Here is a 22149-nt window from a genome sequence, read left to right as displayed (position 1 = left end):
GTGGATTTTCAGATTCCCACCCTGGTGCCCCGAATGCATTGCTTAACAGCAAACATGTCTTCCAGAGTGTGTGGTGTGTGCCGGCCACAGGCCTCATATTTCCTCGTCTGCTCCTTAGTTCAGTGTCTGTAGCAGAACGTGTAGTTTACCTCAGTCGGCGTTGGTGTGTTCTGCTTCCTGGCAACAATCCTCCCAATTTTACCCCTGCTTCACAAAACGTAAACCCTCAAAGAACATTCTAGGCTCCATGTAAGGTCCTCTGAGCTATGTCAGGCTGATAGGATCAAGCATTTCCTGGCCCCACATGTGACATGACAGGTACAAACGGCCTTCCCAGGAAAGCCAGTGGTGTGTGCGAGTTTTGTACTTCAGTGGTTATGTTAGTGGGTAACATTCTGTGCCAGGTCCCAGGAGTGATGGCTACAGTGACATGTGGTGATGGGATGAGGAAGCGCCTTAGCTTGTCAGCAGCAGGAGCTACTCTGTCGTGAATGAGTTGTTAGTGTCATGAGCACAGATCCAACCTCATGTCTGGCTCAGACAGGCACAAGTGGGTGTTTGGGGGGAGCAGGAGGGGATGCGCTTAACTTCAAGAGAAAACTACAACCTGCGAGAGCTTGTCTAAAGAGCATCTTCAGGTAAGAGGTCACCGTTCGCGGTCCTAGCCTGGTCTCTATTCACAGCCACCTCCCATCAGAGCCTGTGGTCCTAGGGGTTGTTCCTCTGGTTTTCACAAGGGGGGCGGAGGATGGCCACACATTTAACCCTTGGTGGTAAGGTTTCCCCAGAGGCATTCTGTCCAGAATTCCCCTCCTGCTTCAGGCACAACATTGTCACATAGCATCCTGTTTTGGAGTTGCCACGTGACAGACACATTGCAGCAGCCCCTGGCTGGGGAGCTGGGCCAGGCCAGCTGTGCTCTCCCCGTCCTACCTCTAATGCGCTGCTAACAGGTATACCGATCAGGCAAGGGCAAAGGTTGCATGGCCGTTAACTTGGGGTTCCACGGTGGTTAGCAGAAGCGTGGGCAAGTGTCTAGGCACTGAGCAGACAATTCCGACTCTAGCTGGTGCCCGCAGCACAGCTGGCACCTGAAACAGAGCCTGCCTGCTGTGCCAGTGGGTTGCTGTGCCACAGCTTCTCTGAGGTGCTGGCAGTGTCTTGTCGCCATGAAGGCGTAGGGCTCAGTTTGCTACTTCGGGTGTGGAGGACATGATCTTGCAGAGCCAACCTGTTCTGGTTTTGCTTTTGCTTTTAATCCAAAGGACAATGGTGGCTTTCTCTAGCCACTCTGCCCGCCTCCCCCTCACACCCTTCTTGAAGAATGCTTTATCCTTTGGAAAGAATCAGGCTGTGATAGAGCAGCTATTGTCTGTATCCTGAGTGTCCTTGTCACAAATGTATGTGGGGACCTTGCATGCATTCCTTTTCTGTTACAAAGTTTCTTAATCAATCTGCCCAAAAAGTAATCAGTGGGCTGCCTGCAATTGGAAATGCCAAGACTCTGGTTGATTATAATCAGGGTTCTAGAAGCAGGGAGCTCACTGTGTGACAGCAGAGCAGAATTACCTGACATTACTGAGTGGGTATTCTGTATCTGCCTTTTGGTTCTAGAAGTAGAGGGGAAGTTGGCTGTGGAGCCCCATGCCAGAAGTGGGCAATTCGTAAGACACTCATAGACCACTGCTGAGGTAGCCGGGTGTGTGTTATCAGCTAGCCCTGCCTACCAGCGCTCCCGAAGGCATCCTCCTAAATTTTCAGCTCTAAAAGCAAGTTGGTAATGGGGCTGACACTGGCATAGTAGGCTGAACCTCTGGCTGCAGCCCAGCGTCTCACATGGGTGCCGGTTCAAATCCCAGCTACTCCATTTCTGATCCCATTCCCTGTTAATGGTCTGGGAAAGTAGCAGAGGATGGCCCAAGTTCTTGGGCCATGCACTCACATGGGAAACGCAGAAGAAGCACCCAGCTTCAGACTGGCCCAGCCCGGGCTGTTGTGGCCGTTTTAGGAGGGAACCAGCAGGTAGCAGGTTCTCTGTCTCTCTTCCTCCACCTGTAACACTGTGTTGCAAATAAATTAAAAATAAATCTTTTAAAAAATAAAAGGCAGCTGGGACATCATGTTGATAACAGATACACATTGATCATCTCAATAGTCAAAAGGAGTAGTGTAGCAGGTTAGGCTGCTTCCTGTAACGCTGCAAGCACCAGTTTGAATTCTGGCTCCTCTGCTTCCAATCCAGCGCCCTGATAACACACTTAGGAAGGCAGGAAAGGTGACTCCTGTCCTTGGGCCCCTGCCACTCAAGTGGGAGACAAGTTAAAGTTCATGGCTTCAGTCTAGCCATTGGGACCATCTGAATAGTAAACCAGCAGATGGAAGATTCTTTCCATCTGTCTCAATACCTCTACTTTTCAAGTAAATCCTTCAAAAAATAAAAGTGGGCACAAAACATTTGATGAAATCCAACACTTTCATGTTATAAACCTCAACTCTGAATCAAAGGGAACTTAGAAAAATTCACAGCTGACAATGCAATACTGAGATCTCTCCTAAGTTTAGAAACAGGACAAGAAAGCCTGCTTCTGCCCCTATCATTCAACATTCTACTAGAAGTTGCAGCCAGGACAACATGGCAATGAAAAAGAAACATTTCTGGATGGGAAGGTATGAGGATCTTGCTTATAAGCAACCCCAAGGAATTCCCAAATAAAACTTATGTGTTTCAGCAAAGTTGTAGCGTACAAGATCAAAATGCAAGGTTGTATTTCTATCAAAAAGGAACCATCTAGGCATTAAGATAATAATTCCATTTACACTGACATCAACAGATGTGAAATATTGGGGAGTACCCTTAATTAAAAACACAAGACTCATGTGGGAAAAACTACAAAACACTGAAGGAAATTAAAACCATACCCTACCTGGTAGGGAATCCTGTCATCATAACTGCGATGGAACCCTCGCTGAACCATCTACAGGTGCAGTGGATCCATTCAGAGCCCTGCCTGGCCTCCATGGAAACCAACATGCTCATTCCAGACTTTTCTTTAAGATTTATTTATTTTTATTGGAAAGGCAAAACAGCGAGAAGGAGACATAGAAAGGTCTTCCATCTGCTTGTTCACTCCCCAAATTGCCACAACAGCTGGAGCTGAGCTGATCTGGAGCCAGGAACTTGTTTTGGATCTTGCACATAGGTGCAGGGGCCCAGGGACTTGGGCCATCCTCAGTTGCCTTCCCAGGTCAAAAGCAGATAGTCTGGATGGGAAGTGAAACAGCCAAGACATGAACCTGTGCCCATATGGGAGGTTGGTGTTTGCAGGTGTAGGATTAGCTTGTTAAGCCACTGTACCAACCCCCACATTTTCTTCCTTCCTTCCTTCCTTCCTCCCTTCCTTCCTTCCTTCCTTCCTTCCTTCCTTCCTTCCTTCCTTCCTTCCTTCCTCCCTCCCTCCCTCCCTCATTTGAGGGTCCAATACAATAGCCTAGTGGCTAAAGACCTGATCTTGTATGTGCCAGGATCCCATATGGGCACCAGTTCTAATCCCGGAAGCCCCACTTCCCATCCAGCTCCCTGCCTGTGGCCTGTTAAAGCAGACAAGGATGGCCCAAAGCCTTGGATCAGCTTTGGATCAGTTCAGCTCTGGCCATTGTGACCACTTGGGGAGTGAATTAGTGGACAGAAGATCTTCCTGTCTCTCCTTCTGTCTGTATATCTGACTTTCCAATATAAACAAATCTTTAAAAAGATTTATTTGAAAGGCAGAGTGAGAAGGAATCAATCTTCACCTGCTGCTTCATGCTCCAAGTGGCTGTAATGATCTGAGCTCAGGAGCCAGAAGCTCCATGCGGATTTCCCAATTTCCCGCATGAATTGGGGCATCTTTTGCTGCCTTCCCAGGAACATTAGCAGTAAACTGGATCAGAAGCAGAGCAACCAGGACTTGTGGGATGCTGGTGTCACAGGCAGAAGTTTAACCCATTACACTACAACACTAATCTCTTTCTAAATTTCACTTGGAAATCTCAGGGAAGCAGGTTGTTCAAGAACAGCCTTGAAAAAGGAACAAAGTTGAAGAATTCACAGAATTTTATTATTTTAATATTTATCTGAGATACAGATACACATGAAAGTATGTATCATCTGGTAGTTCACACCCCAAATATATGCAGTGGCCAGGGCTGGGCCAGGTCAAAAGCAGCCACTGGGCAATTCATCCAGTCCTCCAACTAGCTTAGGTAGGCTCTTTTTTTTTTAAAAAAAAAGATTTATTTTTTATTATTTTTTTTTTTATTGGAAAGGCAGATATACAGATAGGAGAGACAGAGAGGAAGATCTACCGTCCGATGATTCACTCCCCAAGTGAGCGCAATGGCCGATACTATGCCAATCCGAAGCCAGGAGCCTCTTCCGGGTCTCCCACGTGGGTGCAGGGTCCCAAAGCTTTGGGCCGTCCTCGACTGCTTTCCGGGGCCACAGGCAGGGAGCTGGAAGGGAAGCGGGGCTGCCGGGATTAGAACCGGAGCCCATATGGGATCCCGGGCATGCAAGGTGAGGACCTTAACCACTTGCGCCACCGCGCCGGGCCCAGGTAGGCTCTTGATTACTTGAGACATCACTTCTGTATCTCAATGTCTGCGTTGTTAGGAAGGTAGATTCAGCCAGAACAAGGAGTCAAACCCAAGTACTTTTTTTTTTAAAAACATTTTTAATAATCATTTTATGATACAGTTTCATAGATCCTGGAATTTCCCTTATTCCCCTCAATTCCCTCCCCCATCACTGGGTTCCCCTATATTATTACTATAGTATAGTTCTTCATATCCAGTCATATGTTCATCATTGCAGGCCTGGACAATGGCAGAGAGTGCAGCATCCTATTGTCAAGATAGTTTCATTGTAAGTCCATCTTTGTCTGGAAGTAGAAATGCATACTACATTGTATCCTCACATCTGGATATGATACTCTCCATTACATAGTTACCATACATCCCATTAAATGAAAAGCCACAAACAAAATTAACAGGAAGAAACAAGAAATTAACAATGTGAAATTAAATAATATGCTACTGAATGTCTAACGTGTTGCTGAAGTGCCAGAGTCCAGCTCCAGCTGAGTTCGGAACTCGCAAAGGGTGCGTGGATGAGGCGCAAAGAAAGAAAGAGACGGACCACTAGGACTTCATCATCATAATGAACCATGCGGGAAAGCTGTCCACTTTATTTATACAAAATCAGTCAAACTCAGACTTTTTACGTCATGGTCAAGTGGGTGTTTCTAAAGATAACTCTGCATTTGTTTCACCTAAGGCTAGGATGTTATTCACCTGGTGCCTGGCACCTGGCGCCTGGCTAGGAAAAAGTTCTCAATAGATGGTGCATATCAATCACTAACACATTCCTACCACAATTACTCTACAGCTTGAGACAGTCAGGGAAGGAAGAACTTCACAGGAGGGACCTAAAAGATCAAAGAAAGAGGGAAAGAATAGATTCCACTACACCTGAAGACAGAACACCCTTGATTAGCATAGGATCAAAAGGGGAGTTAGCACCCTTGATTAGCATATTGCCACAGGATGCAGCCATAACAGCAATAACAGCTTTTTGGCTAAAAAACGGTAATAGCAACATCAGCTTCTAAGTTCCTGCTGATATTTAGCAGTAACTCCGCAGAGGCAGACAATGCCTAAATAGATTACAGAAATCTCAATGGGGCTGTCCGGTGTCCATGCAAAGGGAGGCGGAGCTGCATTCAGGTGTAGTAGAGACATCTGCCGGGCCTTGCCACACAGTGGGAAGTTCCTTGCGGCCTTGCCTGCAATAGAAGGATACTCTTCACACCTTCCTGTCTTCCACATCCATCACACAGACCCCAGCACTGAAGAAATGAAAATCAAGAAACTTCTTGAAGAAAATGATGCTGCTGTATGATCTATGAGTCATTAAATAATTTAGTTAAAAAGTGTTTTGAAGAGATGAAACTAACCAAAAAACTCCAAAACCCATGCAATATAGTTTCCGCTGATCTTTGTTGGTGAAATGTGTCTCTTCTAGATGTTTTTTTTCTTCTTAAATCTGGTCTACTAATCTATGACGTTTGATTGAGCTCAAGCCATTTACATTCAGGGTTAATATGTATGGGTGGTAATTTGGTCCTGTCATTTTAGGAATGGGTTGTTCATTGGTTTAGTCTTCTGTTGTCATTTTACTGGGATGTTCTTCACATTTGCCTTTGGTTTTGTTGGGTGCTATTCCTCTTCTCTGTCAAGAGAACATCTTGAAGTATCATTTGTAGGGCAGGTTAGGAAGAGGCAAGTTCTTTTAACTTTTCTTTACTGTGGAAGAATTTAATTTCATTTTCAAAGACAGAAAAGCTTTGCTGGGTACGTTATCCTAGGCTGACAATTTTTTTTTTTTTTCAGAATCTGGAATATGTTGCTCCATTCTCTTCTGGCCTATAGAGTTTTCTGTGAGAGGTCTCCTGTGAGTTTAATTGGCATTCCTTCATATGTCAATTGATTTTTTCATGTGCACATTTAAGGATCTTTTCCTTATGTTCAAAAGAAGAGAGCTTGATGATCATGTGTCATGATGAAGTTTGCTTTTGATCAAGCCTGTTGGGAGTTCTGTGCCCCTCCTGGATCTTGTTTCCCAATTCTTTCTCTAGATTAGGGAAATTTTCCTTTATTATTTCATTAAATATATTTGTAAAACCAGTTTCTCTTTCTGCACCTTCTGGGACTCCCATAACTCTGATACTTGGCCTTTTCATAGTGTCTTTCAATTCTTGAATACTTTTTTGGCCTGATCCAGCTCTGCTTCCAGCTTTTTGTTTGCTTCCACCCACCCCAAGATTCACATTTCTTGCCACTGGGGCCAGCAATGTGCAGTGGTTTAAGGTACTGACCGTGATGTCAGCATTGGTTGCAGTTATAATTGTTTCACTTCTGTTATAATTCCTTTCTGATGCTTCTAGAAAAGTAACAGAAGATGGTCCAGTTATTTGGGCCCTTGGCATCATGCCAGAGACTCAGACGGAATTCCAGGCTGCTGGCTTCAGCTCAGCCCAGTCCCACGTATAGCCGCCATCTGATTAGTAAGCCAGCAGATGCCAGATCTTCTTTGTTTCTGCCTCTCTCTCTTTGTAATTCTGTCTTTCAAATGATAGATTTTACCTAGTGGCCAATAAGCACATGAAAAGATGCTCAATGTTATTAGTCATCAGGAAACGTAAATCAAGAACTGTAGCAAGTTGCCGATTCACACAGGCTAAGAAGCGTGTACGAGTATTGATGATGATGTGGAGAAATTAGAATGCTGATATTTGCTTTAGGCATGTAAAGCACTACAGTCATACTGGAAAATAGTTTGGACAGTCCTCAGGTTTAACACTGATCACATGATACATTAATTCCGTTCCCACACAAACACTGAAAGGGAATTAAAACAAATATCCAAACTAATTCTTGCATGTCCATGCATATTGTTCTTTATAGCCTGCAAATGGGAAAACCCCAACAAATAGAATGGATAAGTGTGTTACAGCCCTAGGATGGCATACTTTTGAAGCACAAAAAGCAATGAAGTACTGATACCTGCTAACCTTCAGATAGTTATGCTAAGGCAAAGACGGTTCTTACAATTGATTTCATTTACACTGAATGCTCTGGTTGCCTAGAGCTGGGAGTTCTTGGGGGAATGAGGAGTGATGGCTAATAGGTACAAAGTTTCTTTTGAGGGTGTCTAAATATCGAACTAGATGGTGATGTTAGTTGTATGATTCTTAATTTTCTAAAAAAACTGTAGTTAAACGTGCATTTCATGGAATGCAGATTATAGCTGAATAAAATTGTCAAAAATAAATGGTTGGATATATACATATAAATTCAAAACACCATATTATACTTGTAAACGAAACCTAGAGGCAGGCATTTGGTGCAGTAGTTAAGTCATTCCTTGGGAGGCCTACATCCCGTATCAGGTTTTGATTCCTGCCTCCTTCACTTGGGATTCCCTTTCTTGCGATGTGGAAGGCAGCAGAGAGTGTCTTGAGTACCTGGATCCCCGCCACCCACCTGCAGACCTGGATTGGGTTCCAGGGTCTTGGCTCAGGCCTGGCCTAGCCCTGGCTGTTGCAAACATTTGCAAGGTAAATGAACAGATGGAAGAGTTTTCTCTTTTTCTCTGTATCTAAAAAAATGTGAAAATAAACAAAATTTAAAATAAATTTTAAAAATATCTACTGTCTCTTCTCTATCTGACGTTCTAATAAAAATAAAAAATAAGTCTTTTAAAAATTATCTAAAATGGCTGGCATTATGGTACAGTGAAAGTTAAGGTACTACTTGCTATGTCAGCAGCCTTTAACAGTGTTAATTCTAGTTCTGGCAACTCTGCTTCCAAACCAGCTAGATGCTTGCTAATGCACCTAAGGAAACAACAGAAAATGGAGCCAAGTACTTGGGCTTCTCCTAGGTGGGAGTCCAGGACAGAACTCCTGCCTCCTGGCTCCTGGCTTTTCCCTGATGCAGGCTGGGCTGTTGAGGTCATTTGAGGAGTGAACCAGCACGTTAAAAGAGCTCTTTCTGTCACTCTGTTTCAAATCGATAAAGTAATCTCCACCCCCCACAAATGTGCTTTCTTAATGGGGGGAAGTGGAGCATGGAGTGAGGAGCAAAGCCATGGTGGCTCTTGAGTTTGTTCTTGTTTTCACGAAGGGGGAGACCACAGACTGATCACTGAAGGCACTACTGTGTATTGCCAGCCCACACCTCTTCCGGGGCTCTAGGCGTTGCAGATGCCACAGGCCAGTGGGCACCTTCAACTCCATTTGTGGAGGCCGTTGTACCTCACTTCCTCCAAACCTGCCCTTCCACACAGCCTGCAAATCGGGTTTTCCCTCTCTTCACCTTCACAGGGATCAGTCCCTCACACCTGCTAAGACTACTTCCCTAAGCACCTTAGATGGACAGCACTCTCATTCCTACTTAGTCGTGGTGAATTTGTTTTCATCCACAGCTCTCGTGCCTTCTTAGGGCCAGACTACAATCTGTATTTTAGGCTTCTGCTGATCACTTTCCCCCCACAGCACGCTCCGCCTCAATAGCAGACGCCACCTGCGGCAGTCGCACACCACACCTCTCCAGATCTTGCTGTGGGAGGCCCTCTTAGCACCCTGCCAGAACTGCAGTCCTAGTAGAGCTCAGCTCTGCACTTTCATTTGGATGAAGCTTCTTACATGATTTTCCTGTTCTCATACTCACCGCAGACACTGACAGAATTGGTGCTTACCAGATTGTCATTGCATAAGAAGGTGTTTGAGTGAGTGAGTGAGTGAATGAATAGGAGCATGTGGGCAACAGCTCAGCAGGGGTACACTGTGCAGTGCTTTGTAGGTCATGCTTGCAATTTTGAACTTTCCTATGAGTAGTGATGAGCATTTAAGAATTTACATGTAGGGGTAGAGGGTGGTGGATGGTGAAATGGTGATAGTTACTATAGCTAAAATGACTCAGGCAACTGTAAGGGGAACAGATGCAAAGAAGGCTCCAGAGTGGAGAAAGAGTATTCAGCCTATTGCTACAAAGAGCAGCCCTTATGCTTAAGAGGCTCAACTCAATAATGATTGCCCAACCAACCAACCTACTATCCAGCCCACACACATACTGGCAGGTGCCGTTCTATCTAGCCACTCCTGCCCCTGTCCTGGTTTTTGTGTTCTCCAGTGCAAGTGGTAACCCTAGAGGGAGGTGCCCACTGTCTCCCTTCTAGGCCACTCCCACTCCTGGATTGTGCACTCTCCAGGTGGTTCTGCAGTTTATCTTGATAGATTAAACCCCCAGTTCCAGCCTCTGCCAGCTGATGCTGCAGAGCCCAACCAACCCTCACCCACTCTAATGTTTACTTGCATCAGTCTGCCCAATCTGGCCCTTCTGCCATCTAGCTCACATGAGGCCCACACGTGTTGTTCCCCTGCCTGGTCTGCCCTGCCCTCATCTCAACTCCTGCTCTCCAGTGGGAGTGGTTGTCCAGCAGGGGAGCCCACATTCCCCTGCCGGCTTTGCCTCCTCCCCCACCACCCGGTTCTCACGTGTGCTGTTTGGGCACTGCAACCACATCTGGTATGGCTCACCTCACCTTGGCATTCTGTAATATGCACTGGTATGTGTTGCAACCAAAACTGGCCTGACCCACACTCTATGCTGGCGCTCAGATGCCCATTGACAAGTACCACAGCTAAATGGGATGTGGGATAGACTGAACAAGTCTGTGGTACATACTGGCAAGCATGGGAACCAGGGTAGGGAGCAGGCCTGATAGGGGCTATGGGGGGCGTCGCCCCAACTAGGTTTGTGTGAGGACCGAGTATGAAGTGGACAGGATCGGGCTGGACTGCAACATCCATTGGTTTGTGTGGAAGATAGGGCTGGAAACAGAACTGACCCAGCAATTGCAACGACCAGCATGTGCATAAGCTGATTGGGGTGACGGACTGTGCCAGAACCTGTACTGGCAAGCACACACAAGAATCAGGTTTGGGATCATCTCACATGAAGTTTCTTTGGAGATCTCTCCAACTGAACTGCTGATCTCAGAACCCCAACCTTGAAGAGAGTATGTCAGCCAGTGAACTCTGAATAGGTTTCATCGTGATTGGAACGGCGAGATTGGCAGCAGTTCAGACATGTTGAACTATGAAAACTGCTTGAGCAGGACCCTCAGAACATGCCCCACACTGGGGACCTGGGATGGGTGGGGCTTTTCCCTTTGTTTCTCCCCTGACCCCAGATACAGGGAACAATGATATTAGTGTGGAAACAATGGTATTGCACACTTTCCTGTAGCCCTTGACCCTTTGTACCCTAATCAACTAAGTAAAATCATTTAAAAAATAAATTAATTTAAAAACCAATATAATGATTGCAGCTTGCTGATCTGGCAGTGCACTGGAACAGCTGGCAGGTAGCCTTCCCCATTGCCATCCAAGGATCCTAGCTCTCCTACTTCTGTGATGCCACCATCTTCATTCAGCCCCGTAACACTAGAGAGCCGGTCTTAGGGTCAGCTGTCACTCCATGGTTCCCAAACTGAGCTGCAAAGCAATGGGGAGATTCGCTTCTTCTGTGTACCTGATGGATGTGGAGCACATTCCCTTTCTTTCTCATTCAGGGAGATGGGATGGGATGTTTGTGAGAATCTGCCCTCATGAGAGCTGCGTGAAGCCTCTGTAAGCTGGGCAGCCATGTAGGAATTGTTCCAAAGTGAAGCAGTCAGGAACTGTTGAGGCTTAAACGTGCAATTTTGTTATTCTTCCATTTACAGCTTCCTGTCTGCTTCCCATTCCCAGGTTCTGTGCTAGCCACTCTGTCTGCAAGGGTCTTTTTTAGTTGCCACCTCTTATAAGAGTATTTGTTTTTCTGTGTCTGGTTTATTTCACTTAACAACATCTTCCAGGTCCACCCTTATTGTTGCCAAAGACACAATTTCTTTTTTTTTTTTTTTTGTTAAGGCTGGCTAACATTCCATTGTGTATACAGACCAGGTTTTCTTTATATATATTTACAACATATATATATTTGATTGGAAAGGCAGAGTAACAGAGAGATCTTCCATATACTAGTTCATTCCTTAAGTAGTTGCAGTGGCTGAGGTTGGGCAAGGCCAAAACTAGGATATAACTGTTTCTTTCAGGTCTCTCACATGTATGCAGGGGCCCAAGAACTTGGGCCATCCTCCACTTGGAAGTGGAGCTGGAATCTGAACAAGTACCCGTATGGGATGCCAGAGTTGCAGGTGGAAACTTGGCCTGCTATGCCATGGCACTGGCCATCTTCTTCTTAAATATTTTATTTATTTAAAAGGCCGAGGTTCAGGGAGAGAGGGAAAGACAGACACAGAATGAGTGAAAGAGAGAGAGAGAGAGAGAGAGAGAGAGAGAGAGAGAGACTCATCTACTAGTTCACTCCCTAAATGGCTGCAGTAGCTGTGTTGTGGTCTGGGTTAGGGCCTAATATTTATTTCCCACGTTCATGCATTTTACTTAAAAATCATTTTAAGCACAACCGCTGACTGGCCTTAAGAACATGGTGAGGCTTATTCAGAAGGTGAGGAATACAGATACACATATGCCATGTTCAGCAAGACCCAGAGGTAAGAGAGCTTGCCATCCTCAGTGCTCCAAGTCTGTCCCTAGCACAAAAGAGCGAGTGAGTGCATAAGAGACTGAGAGCCTGGGCCCCTCTTCAGCAGTGGCTTTTAAGGGGCTTGAGAGGGGAGTGGTTATACAACACCGCTCCCTCCCCCTTAGGTCCCAGGTAATGACAGGTGTCATTTGACTCACAGGTGTGCAGGGAATGTGTGGTTTCCAAACTCGTGACCCTGCACTAGCTGCCTGCCTGAGACCATCAGTTAGTGCTGGGCAAGGCCAAAACTAACATCCAGGAACTCCTCGCATGTGACTGCAGGAGCCTAAGGTCCCACTACTTTCCCAGGCCAGTAGCAGAGAGCTGGATAAGAAATGGAACTGCTGGGACTCAAACTGGCATCCATATGGGATGGGCAGCATCTTTCCATACTATGTCACAGCATTGGCCCCAGACTGGGTTTTCTTTTGGCTGTTACCCACTGATGGGAATTTCAGTTCATTGTATATCTTGGCTGTTGTGAATGTACTGCAGTGAACAGGAGAGTGCACACATCTCTTTGAGATCCCGATTATACTTCCTCTGAATATAGGCCGGAAGAAGGACTGCTGAATTAGATGGTTAGTTCTATCAGTATTTTTAAAGGTTTTGAGGAACACTTACACTGTTTTCCCTAATGGTTGGGCTTATCTACATGATCACCCATCCTCCACACCCTCAGCAACACTTAACCATTGCCCTTTTGGGGCATGCTAACAGCTATGCGGCCGTCAGGCAAAAAGGGTGCAAAGTTGCAGATCCACAGAATGAGTGAGTTCAGATAGTGAGCTATAGTGTGAGAGTGGGCTGCCTAACATCACCTTGTTAACTTGTTAACTATGAGACCACAAGATGATGACTGTTCAAATACTTCATGTATGTATAGATAAAACAGATATGTAGCATAAAAGACAAAGTCCTCACCATTTCAACAAAAGGAGAACACAGGACATAGAATTGCTGAGATCAGGTGGGGAGATAGATATGGGGGAATGAGGAAGCCTCGGATGTAGAAAACACAGAACCCCAAGAAGTGAAGCCTGTGTGAGAGTGAATCACCCCCAAGCCGGGCAGCATTCAGCAAGGAGACCTGCTCCCCAGCTCTTCTCCACCGGAAATGATGCCAACTTGGAACCACATACATTGGTGCTGCCAGTCTAAGCAGATCTCCCACTTCACTCTTGCGAGGAGATCTGAATTTGCATTTTCAGACCCCAACCCCCGCCGACTCCCACCCCATCAGTTTCCCTCTAGGGAAATCTGCTGTAACACTCTGATAGAAATCTGTCTGCTCTAGTACAAGGGTCCAAGGGTGTCGGAGCTAGAGATTTCCTGCGGGGAAATGAAAATCCCTTGGGCCAGAAGGGCTTCCCCCTTTCCACACTCGCACTTACAGGTCAGCTCCTGAATCAGGAGTGGTTGGGGAGAAGCTCGAAGAGCCTTCCTGTTGTTGGATTCTTCAATCCACATTGGAAATGCGACACTTACATTTTCCTAGCCCGTGTATTTTGTTCCAGGCCCGTGGTGAGTTTTTGTTTTAAAAGTCTTTTGGAAACATGTTAGCAGTGATACTGTGGCAGTGTTGATTGCAAAATTTGACAGTTCCCATTGCAAGATGTGTAGAACATATGATGCTTTTGTCTTCTGTCCAAACCCTCAGCAGTTTACATGAAAAAGGGCTGGTATTTGAGCAAGGCAACAGCAGAAGGCTGAAATATGTCACTGAAAAATCTTGGGCTGGCCATGGTTTTTATAATCCTCTTATGCAAGAGCTGCTTTTACATTCTATATCAAAGCCTCTCCTTTACGTTCATTTAATTTAGTGAATGAGTGCAGATGACTGAGGAACATAAGCTCTGAAATGTCTACCTTGAGGCCACGTGGGATTGTAGAGGACGCCCCACGTAGCACAAGGCCTGGGACACAAGTCCCCTTCCTGAGTCCGGACTGAAAATGCCTTGGTTCCACAGACCAGAAAATGACCGTGGAAGGTGGAGGAGTGGACTTAAGGCAGGAGTTACTGACTGCAAAGCCCGAGCTGTTGCTCCGTATGCCTGCAGAGGGTGCAGACTGCGCTGAGCTTCCCACTAGGCGCTGAGGTCACAGACATCATGGCCCAGGGTCAAGATCGTGGTCCTCAAGGAAGCTCATAGATTACAGCAGAGTTAGGTGCTGGGGTCTGTGCAGTAGGTATGGATGACACGAAGGTGTGAAGAGAACAGCTCCCCTGCTTGGCAGGGCCTGGGGGAGCTCACAGCTGTTTGGCAGGGCCCGGCGGATTTCTCTCTGACCACCTTGACGCAGTTTCACCCCCTGTTTGCATGGACACTCCACCACCCCACTAAGAATTCTGCAATCTATTAGGCATAGTTTGCCCCTGTAAGATGGCTTTTACAACCAACATGAGCTTAAAAGTTAATGTTACTGATAATGTCTTGGTGAGTGGGCCTTTAACTGCGCATAGGAGTACAATTAAGCCCATGCTGTTTCCAGACACCTTATTGTGTGCCTAACCATTGCTCTGAGATCTGGCCCAAATATTTAGCGTGCTTTCTGGGAAATGGCCTGATAAGAGTTTCACAAACTAATGGAAGTGATGGGAGTATGGGTTGAAATTGCTATGACAAAAAATATAGTTACTGTGATCCTAAAGGCTATCTTGCTATGGCAAAATATAGCCTGTCCTTGCAACTCTCAACTCTTTAGAACATAGTAAATGTAGTTGCTTTGGCTGCCTTCATAATTTTTTAACTAGAGGAAATAGGGTGACTTTACTAACATCATGTATACTTTTGATTATTGTTTGATCATTTATGAGGTTGTAGAGCCTGCAGTTGTAGAGGGATTTAATGTTTAAAACCTTTTGTCTTAGATTTTTATGTTTCTTCTCTTTTGATGTATTTCTCTCATTAAATGATGGATAAGTTATAGAATAAGAATTGTAGTAGGAATGTATTACTGAATAAGATGTGTCGTCTTCTGAGAAAATGTTGGCTGCAACATCAGAATGGATAATGTCCTGTCTTAAGGTGAAACTATCTGTAGAGTTATCTTTGGAAACATTTACTTGCCCATTGTAGAGCAGAAACCTAAATGGAGTAAACATGGCTCATTGCTAGTTGCAGTTCCTTCCGTCGTTGTAACTCATGCTTAGTTAGCAAACTGTGTGGGCCTGCAGACCTAATGATCTTTGGTGCCAATACCCTAATCCCCACAAACCAAGGTCTCAGCCTTTTTCCCATGCATAATTCAAGGTAGGGGTCTGGTTGTCACAGACAGCGCCAAGGATGGGACCCAGACTTGAAGGAAGTAAGTAGGGGCTGGCAAGCCGAGATAAGCAAAGAATGTGGGGTCCTCCCTCACTCGCCTCTCAAGCAGTTGTAAATTGTGCCCCCCTTGAAGCCATGTCAAAATGCCCTAAAAAAGACTGTGTACTGCTTCTGTATAAATAAAGCGGACAGCTTTCTCGCGTGGTCCACAATGATGTTGGAATTGTAGTGGTCCGTCTCTTCTTTCTACGCCTACTTCACGCACCCTTCTCGAGCTCCGAACTCAGCTGGAGCTGGACTCCGGCAGTTAGGCAAGCAGGTAGTGAACATGCGGCGTGATAACTGTGCAAGTCAACCGAGGGCACCTAAGGAGTAACGAAGAAGGATTGATGCGATGCTGAACCAGAATGGCTTCCTTGAGGAGATGTTGGGCTATTTGTTAAAGATAGAAAAATAAGCCAAACCAAGAGGACTGGGAAGCTTGCGCATCGGCAAAGAGGAGCAGCTCGGCACGTCAGGGCATTTGCAAGCAGAGCCTGTGTCTGGGAGGTGTACTAGTCATGACTGCGTAACAAGTTACCCGAAAGTTGTTTGGTTTCAAAGAATGCTTATTATCTCACAGCTCTATGAGTCGGGGATGCAGACTGCACAGCTGATTTCAGTCGTCACTAGGATACAGCCAAAGCATTGGCCAAGGCTGCAATTACCTCAATGCCTGACTAAAAGGACTGCTTCCCATCTCAGTCACGTGCTTCTAACAGTGGGCAGTGTCTTGTCTTGCTGTCCACTGATTGCATGCAGCCCTCAGGTTTTTGTCACTTGGGCTTCCCTGCAGAGCTGCTCACAACCACAGTTTCATTCTTCTGTAGCAATCAAGTGAGAAGATCCAGAGTGTGGCGAGCCAGACAGAAGTCATAGTTTTTTTGGAAGCCGATCTCAGCAGGGAACTTGCATGATCTTTTCCATATTCTGTCGTTAGAATCAGGTTGTCAGACCCAGTGCCTACTCAAGGCAGGAGATTACACAGGGCAGGAATAAATACCCGCTGAGGGTCACCGGGAGCATCTTAGTCCATGTGTGGTTCTGTAGAGCACTTAGCACTGCATTCTTGAGCAAGTTGAGTAATTTATTTCACTCACAGCTTGGGAGGCTGAGAAGCCCAACGTTGGACAGCCCCATCTGTTTAGCATATGCAGGGGGTCAGCTTTGCTAGGTCATAAAGTATCAGAAAAGTAGAAAGGGAACTGGTCACATGCAGAAGAACTCAAGCTCATGGGGTAGCCTTCCTTTTAGCAACCTGCTCTTGGGAAAACAGACCCACATTAGCCCCTTCTCAGAAAAATGTCAAGGTGCAGGATTAGCCAGTTAAGCCACTGAGCCAACCCCACACATACAGATTTTTAAAAGATTTATTTATTGATTTTTCTTGAAAAGTCAGATTCATAGACAGGAGATACAGAGACAAAGATCTTTCATCCACTGGTTCACTCCAAGTGCCTGCAATGGCTGGAGCCAAGCTGATCTTAAGCCAGGAGCCAGGAGCTTCTTTCAGGTCTCCACACGGGTGCAGAGTCCCAAGGCTTTGGGCCATCCTTGACTGCTTTCCCAGGCCACAAGCAGGGAGCTGGATGGGAAGCAGGGCCATTGGGATAAGAATGGGCACCCATATGGGATCATGGTGCATGCAAGGAGCCACTGGCCATTCCACTGTCAAGTAGTGGTTTTAACAAATGATCCTCCTTTGCAGAATATCTTAGTCTGTTACTTCATTCTCAACCTACAAGTGTTCTTAGAGCTGAAGTGAGTGTCTTGTAAGCAGCATATAGCTTTATCTTGCTATTTTTGTTTTAGTTCTTTATTTTTCATGATAGAGTTCCTTAGGTTCAGGGATTTCCACTTTCTTGCTTTTTAAATATTATTTATTATTCTTGAAAGTCAGAGAGAGAAAGGGAGAGAAAGAAAGATCTTGCATCCATTGGTTCACTCCCCACATAGTTGCAATGGCCAGGGTTGCCTGCACCAGACTGAACCTGAGAACCAGCAGCTTCTTTTGAATCTCCCATGTTGGTGCAGGGAGCCAAGGACTTGGGCCATTCTCTACTACTTTCCCAGGCCATTAGCAGGGAGCTGGGTCAGAAGTGGAGCAGCCAGGACTCATATTGGTATCCACATGGGATGCTGGTACTGTTGGTGAATGATTAGCTTGTTACAGCATGGTGCCAGCCCCTGGATCTTATTTTAAATAGTCATTTGAACACTTTTTAATTGGAGAATCTATTCATTTTAATTAAAGTCTTACTACTGTAACTTTGATATTTTCTTTGATATTTCCTCTTTCCTTCATTCTTTCTTTTTGGCTTATAATCTTCATTTGTGGGCTCTTTTTTTCTATTACTTTGATGCTTATTATATTTGCTAAGTCTGCTATTTTTGTGTGTGTGTGATTACCTGAGGTTTACAAGAACATGGGTAAAGCCACCGACTGCAGCGTCAGCATCCCATATATGTGCCACTTCTAGCTGCTCCACCTCTGATCCAGCTCCCTGCTAACATGTCTGGAAAGCAGTGGAGGATGGTCCAAGTGCTTGGGCCCCTGCACCCATGTGGGAGACCTAAAAGACGCTCCTGGCTCCTGGCTTCAGATCAGCTCAGTTCCAGTTGTAATCATGTGGGGAGTGAAGCAGCGGATGGAAGATCTCTTCATCTCTGCCTCTAATTGTAGCTCTGCATTTCATAGATATAAATAAATCTTGCAAAAGGAAATAATAATAAAGAACTTTATAGTTGTACTCCATTCTTGTCTGCATTTTTATATTTTTGATGCTCTATTTTATTTTTTAAAAGATTCATTTATTTTTGTTGGAAAGGCAGATTTATGGGGAAACAGAGAGGAAGATCATCCATCCGCAGGTTCACTCACCAAATGGCTGCAATAGCTAGAGCTGAGCCAATCTGAAGCCAGGAGCCTGGAGCTTCTTCTGAGTCTCCCACGTGGATGCAGGGTCCCAAGGCTTTGAACTGCCCTCTACTGCTTTCCAAGGCCACAAGCAGGGAGCTGGATGGGAAGTGAATGGGATGCAAATGTCCCAAAAGCAGCTTAACCCACTGTGCCACCAATTGCCCACCCCACCATAGATTATGTTTTGATGTGCATCTGAGCTGCCTGAATTTGCAGGCTAGAGGAGCTAGAGGAAAATGGGGAATAACTGCTAATGGGTGCAGCTTTTTTTTTTTCTTTGCAGAGGGGTGATTAAAATGTTGTAAAATCAGATAGTGATCACATTAGAGTTCTGTTTACTAAATATCATGAAGCTGTACACTTCAAATGGATAAATTATAGGGTACATACATTGTATCTCAGTGAAGCTTTTTAAAATGTGACAGAAATGAATTTTAAAAGATAAAGGATAAAAGATAACTCTTTAGCAAAATACAAACTATCAATATTGCTCCCAAGAAAAACCAGAAGGCTTGACAACAGAAATGACCATGGACAGATTTATAAAGGAAATTAAAGGTGTGCTATAAAAAACATCAGTGCAGCCAATAAGCATATGAAAAGAGGCTCACTAGCCAACAGGGAAATGCAGTTTAAAACTGTGTACCCATGAAGCATGGCTGAAGCCAGAGACAGCTGCCTACACTGGTAGGGACTAGGGCAAGAGGAGCTCCCACACAGCGCTGGCAAGGGTCGGAATTGTTGGTCCATTTTGAGAAGCTGCTTGGCAGTATTGATTTAATCATTTATAAACCATATAATGTGGTAGTTCTTAGACATGCATGCCCAGCAGAAACACGCATGTCTGCAGGACCATGAACAAGACATTCATAATACATCAGTATTTGTGATGACCAAAAAATAACATCACAACATGAAGAATAAGTACATTGCATTGAAATTCATAGCAACGGAACACTTTGCAATCATGACAGATTATGAAAGATGGTAACAACATGGGTGAGTCTTGCAGACCTAAAGTTACAAGAAAAAAACCTAGATTTCAGAAGAGTAGAGACTAGCCACTTCCATCTATACAATGCTGAAACTAAACAAAAGTATTGGATAGCATGAGTGGCTGCTCCTGGGACTGGAAAGGGGGGCAAAATTATCTTTTGTGCTAGGAGAAGCATTCTGTTTTTTGGTCCAAATGGTGCACACATGGCTGTATATACATTAAAAAAAATCCAGCTTTTAACATGGTTAAGCATCTTAACATGGTTAAGATTAGACTTTATACTGTATATATTTATTATTAAACTGCATACTATATATATCTTTATTTCCTAACTTTAATTTCCTTTTAAAAATAAAGCTTAATGTGTACATTCCAGATTTTAATCTCCAGGAATGGGAGACTAGGTAATTTGGACCAGCACTCCCATTGAGAAACCTAGACCAGATTTGTGAAATACCACCTTAAAAGAGTCAGCAGAGCAAAAGACATACTAAGCCAAGAGCCAGGCGACAGGGGACTCTGAGGAGCAAAGGCTGGCACTGGTAGAAACTTTCTTGGAGCTGTCTGAGGGTTGATGACCCAGGAAAAGCAGCTGAGGGCTGGCCTTGGGGCTTAGGCCAAGGAGTCACAGTCCAGAGTCCATCAAGGGCATGTAGAAACTTGGCATGTGACTAAGTTGTCACTATCCTAGGACAAATATGTAACAGAAGGAAGGTAATTAAAGGGACCGTATGAGAGATAAAATTAAAACCTTGCTTGGTATAATGCACAGGAACAAACTGTGAGTGGATTCTAGTCCCAAGGCCAAAAGGTAAAAGAATGAACACTTTTAGAACATTGGAGACTCTTCAGGAAACAGGTTAGGCAAAGACTTTGTAATCACAACACACAAAACAAGCACTAGCCAGGCAAGACTGCACTGTATATTAAGACCAAGAACTTGTGTTCATTATAAGACATTGAAGCAGTGAACAGGCAAGCTGGAGTGAGAAGATATTTGCAATATTAGGAACTACAAAAAAACTTGTTTCTAGAATGAAGAACTGCTACACATAACAGATCACCTTGTAGAAAAATGGACAAAAGATTTGAACAACCCCAGTTGCAGGCAACTGTCTAGATTGACTTGTACCTAGGCAAGCATTACACTGCTGGGAGAGAAGACACCAGTAGTTATTGGGCATTTTGGGCCTGATTAATGCCAAATTTATGTTAACTATATTAGTGTACCAGCACAATTGCTTCCCCTCTCCCCTCCCCAGTCAGGGAAAAGGGACTTTGTTCTCATTGGATGCTCACGCAAATCTCAGAAAAAAAGACTCACAAGAACTCCTTTTTAAAAATATTTATTTTTATTTTGAATGGCAGGTAGAGAGAGAGAGAAGGAGAGACAAAGAGAAAGAGCTCATCCATCTGCTGGTTCACTCTCCAAATGGCTTCTACAGCCAGAGCTGAGCTATCAAGCCAAGAGTCAGGAGCTTTCTCTGGATCTCCAACATGGATGCAGTGGCCCAAGGACTTGGGCTGTCCTCTACTGCTTTCTCAGGTCATTGGTAGGGAACAGAATTGGAAATCAGAAAGCCTAGACTAGAACTGGTGTCCATAGGAGATGCTGGTTTTGCAGGGAGAGGATTAATTTGTTACACCATGGCACCAGCCCCAACACTTTTCATTTTCCAAGAGCTTTATTAAGGCTAGAGTATCGTGATGCAACAGGTTAAGCCACTGCTCAGGTCACCCACATTCCACATCCTTGTGCCTGGGTGATTCTGGTTCTGCTTCCCATTCATCTTCCTGCTGATCCACACCCTGGGAGAAAAGTATTGGGAACCTTGCCTATGTGAATGTTCCAAATGGATTTTTCAGTCTCCTGGATTCAGCATGGCCCAGCCCTGGTTGTTGCAGCCATTTGGGGAGTGAACCAGTGGATGAAAGAGCTCTCTCTCCTCAGTCCGCCTTTCAAATAATGAAAATATTTAAAATTTTTATTGATATAATTCATACTTTATGCAATATATTCATTTAAAATATTTATTTTTATTGGAAAGAAAGATTTACACAGGGAGGAGAGACAGAAAGATCTTGCATCCACTGGTTCATTTCTCAAATGGCTGCCATGGCCAGAGATAAGCCGATCTGAAGCCAGGAACAAGGAGCCTTCTCCAAGTATCCCATGAAGGTGCAGGGTCCCAAGGTTTTGGACCATCCTCCTCTGCTTTACTAGGCCACAAGCAGGAGCTAGATGGGAAGTGGAGCAGCTGGGACATGACCCAGTACTCATATGGGATGCAGATACTTGCAAGTGAAAGATTAGCCTGTTGAGCCATGGCACCAGTCCCAATATACCCATTTCAAGCCTCTAATTCAATGGACTATTCACCAAGTTGTGAAGTCATAACCATAGTAACTTTTAAAATATTTTTTGTTGCCTCCCAGAGAAACACAGTAATCTGTAGGTATCATCTCCTAAGATCCCATGCACTCCAGCCCCTGGCCATCACTAATATACTTGCAATGTCTACAGGCAATTATGCAGTGCCTAAATAAATGCCTTATATCTAAATGCAGTTATGTTATATGTAGCCTGTTGTATCTGGCTTCTCTCAGCTTCATGCTGGCAAGATTCATCCATAGTGCAGTGTTATCAGCACCTCATTTCTGCTTAGGATGGTATGGCTCTACCACATCATGCATATCCCTCTACTGTTATATGACTGTCAGGTATCTACATTTGT

This window comes from Ochotona curzoniae, unplaced genomic scaffold (assembly GCF_017591425.1).
Source record: "Ochotona curzoniae isolate NIBS_2020 unplaced genomic scaffold, NIBS_Ocur_1.0 scaffold_1852, whole genome shotgun sequence".
Taxonomy (NCBI): Eukaryota; Metazoa; Chordata; class Mammalia; order Lagomorpha; family Ochotonidae; genus Ochotona; species Ochotona curzoniae.
Note: the sequence above shows the minus strand (reverse complement) of the source record.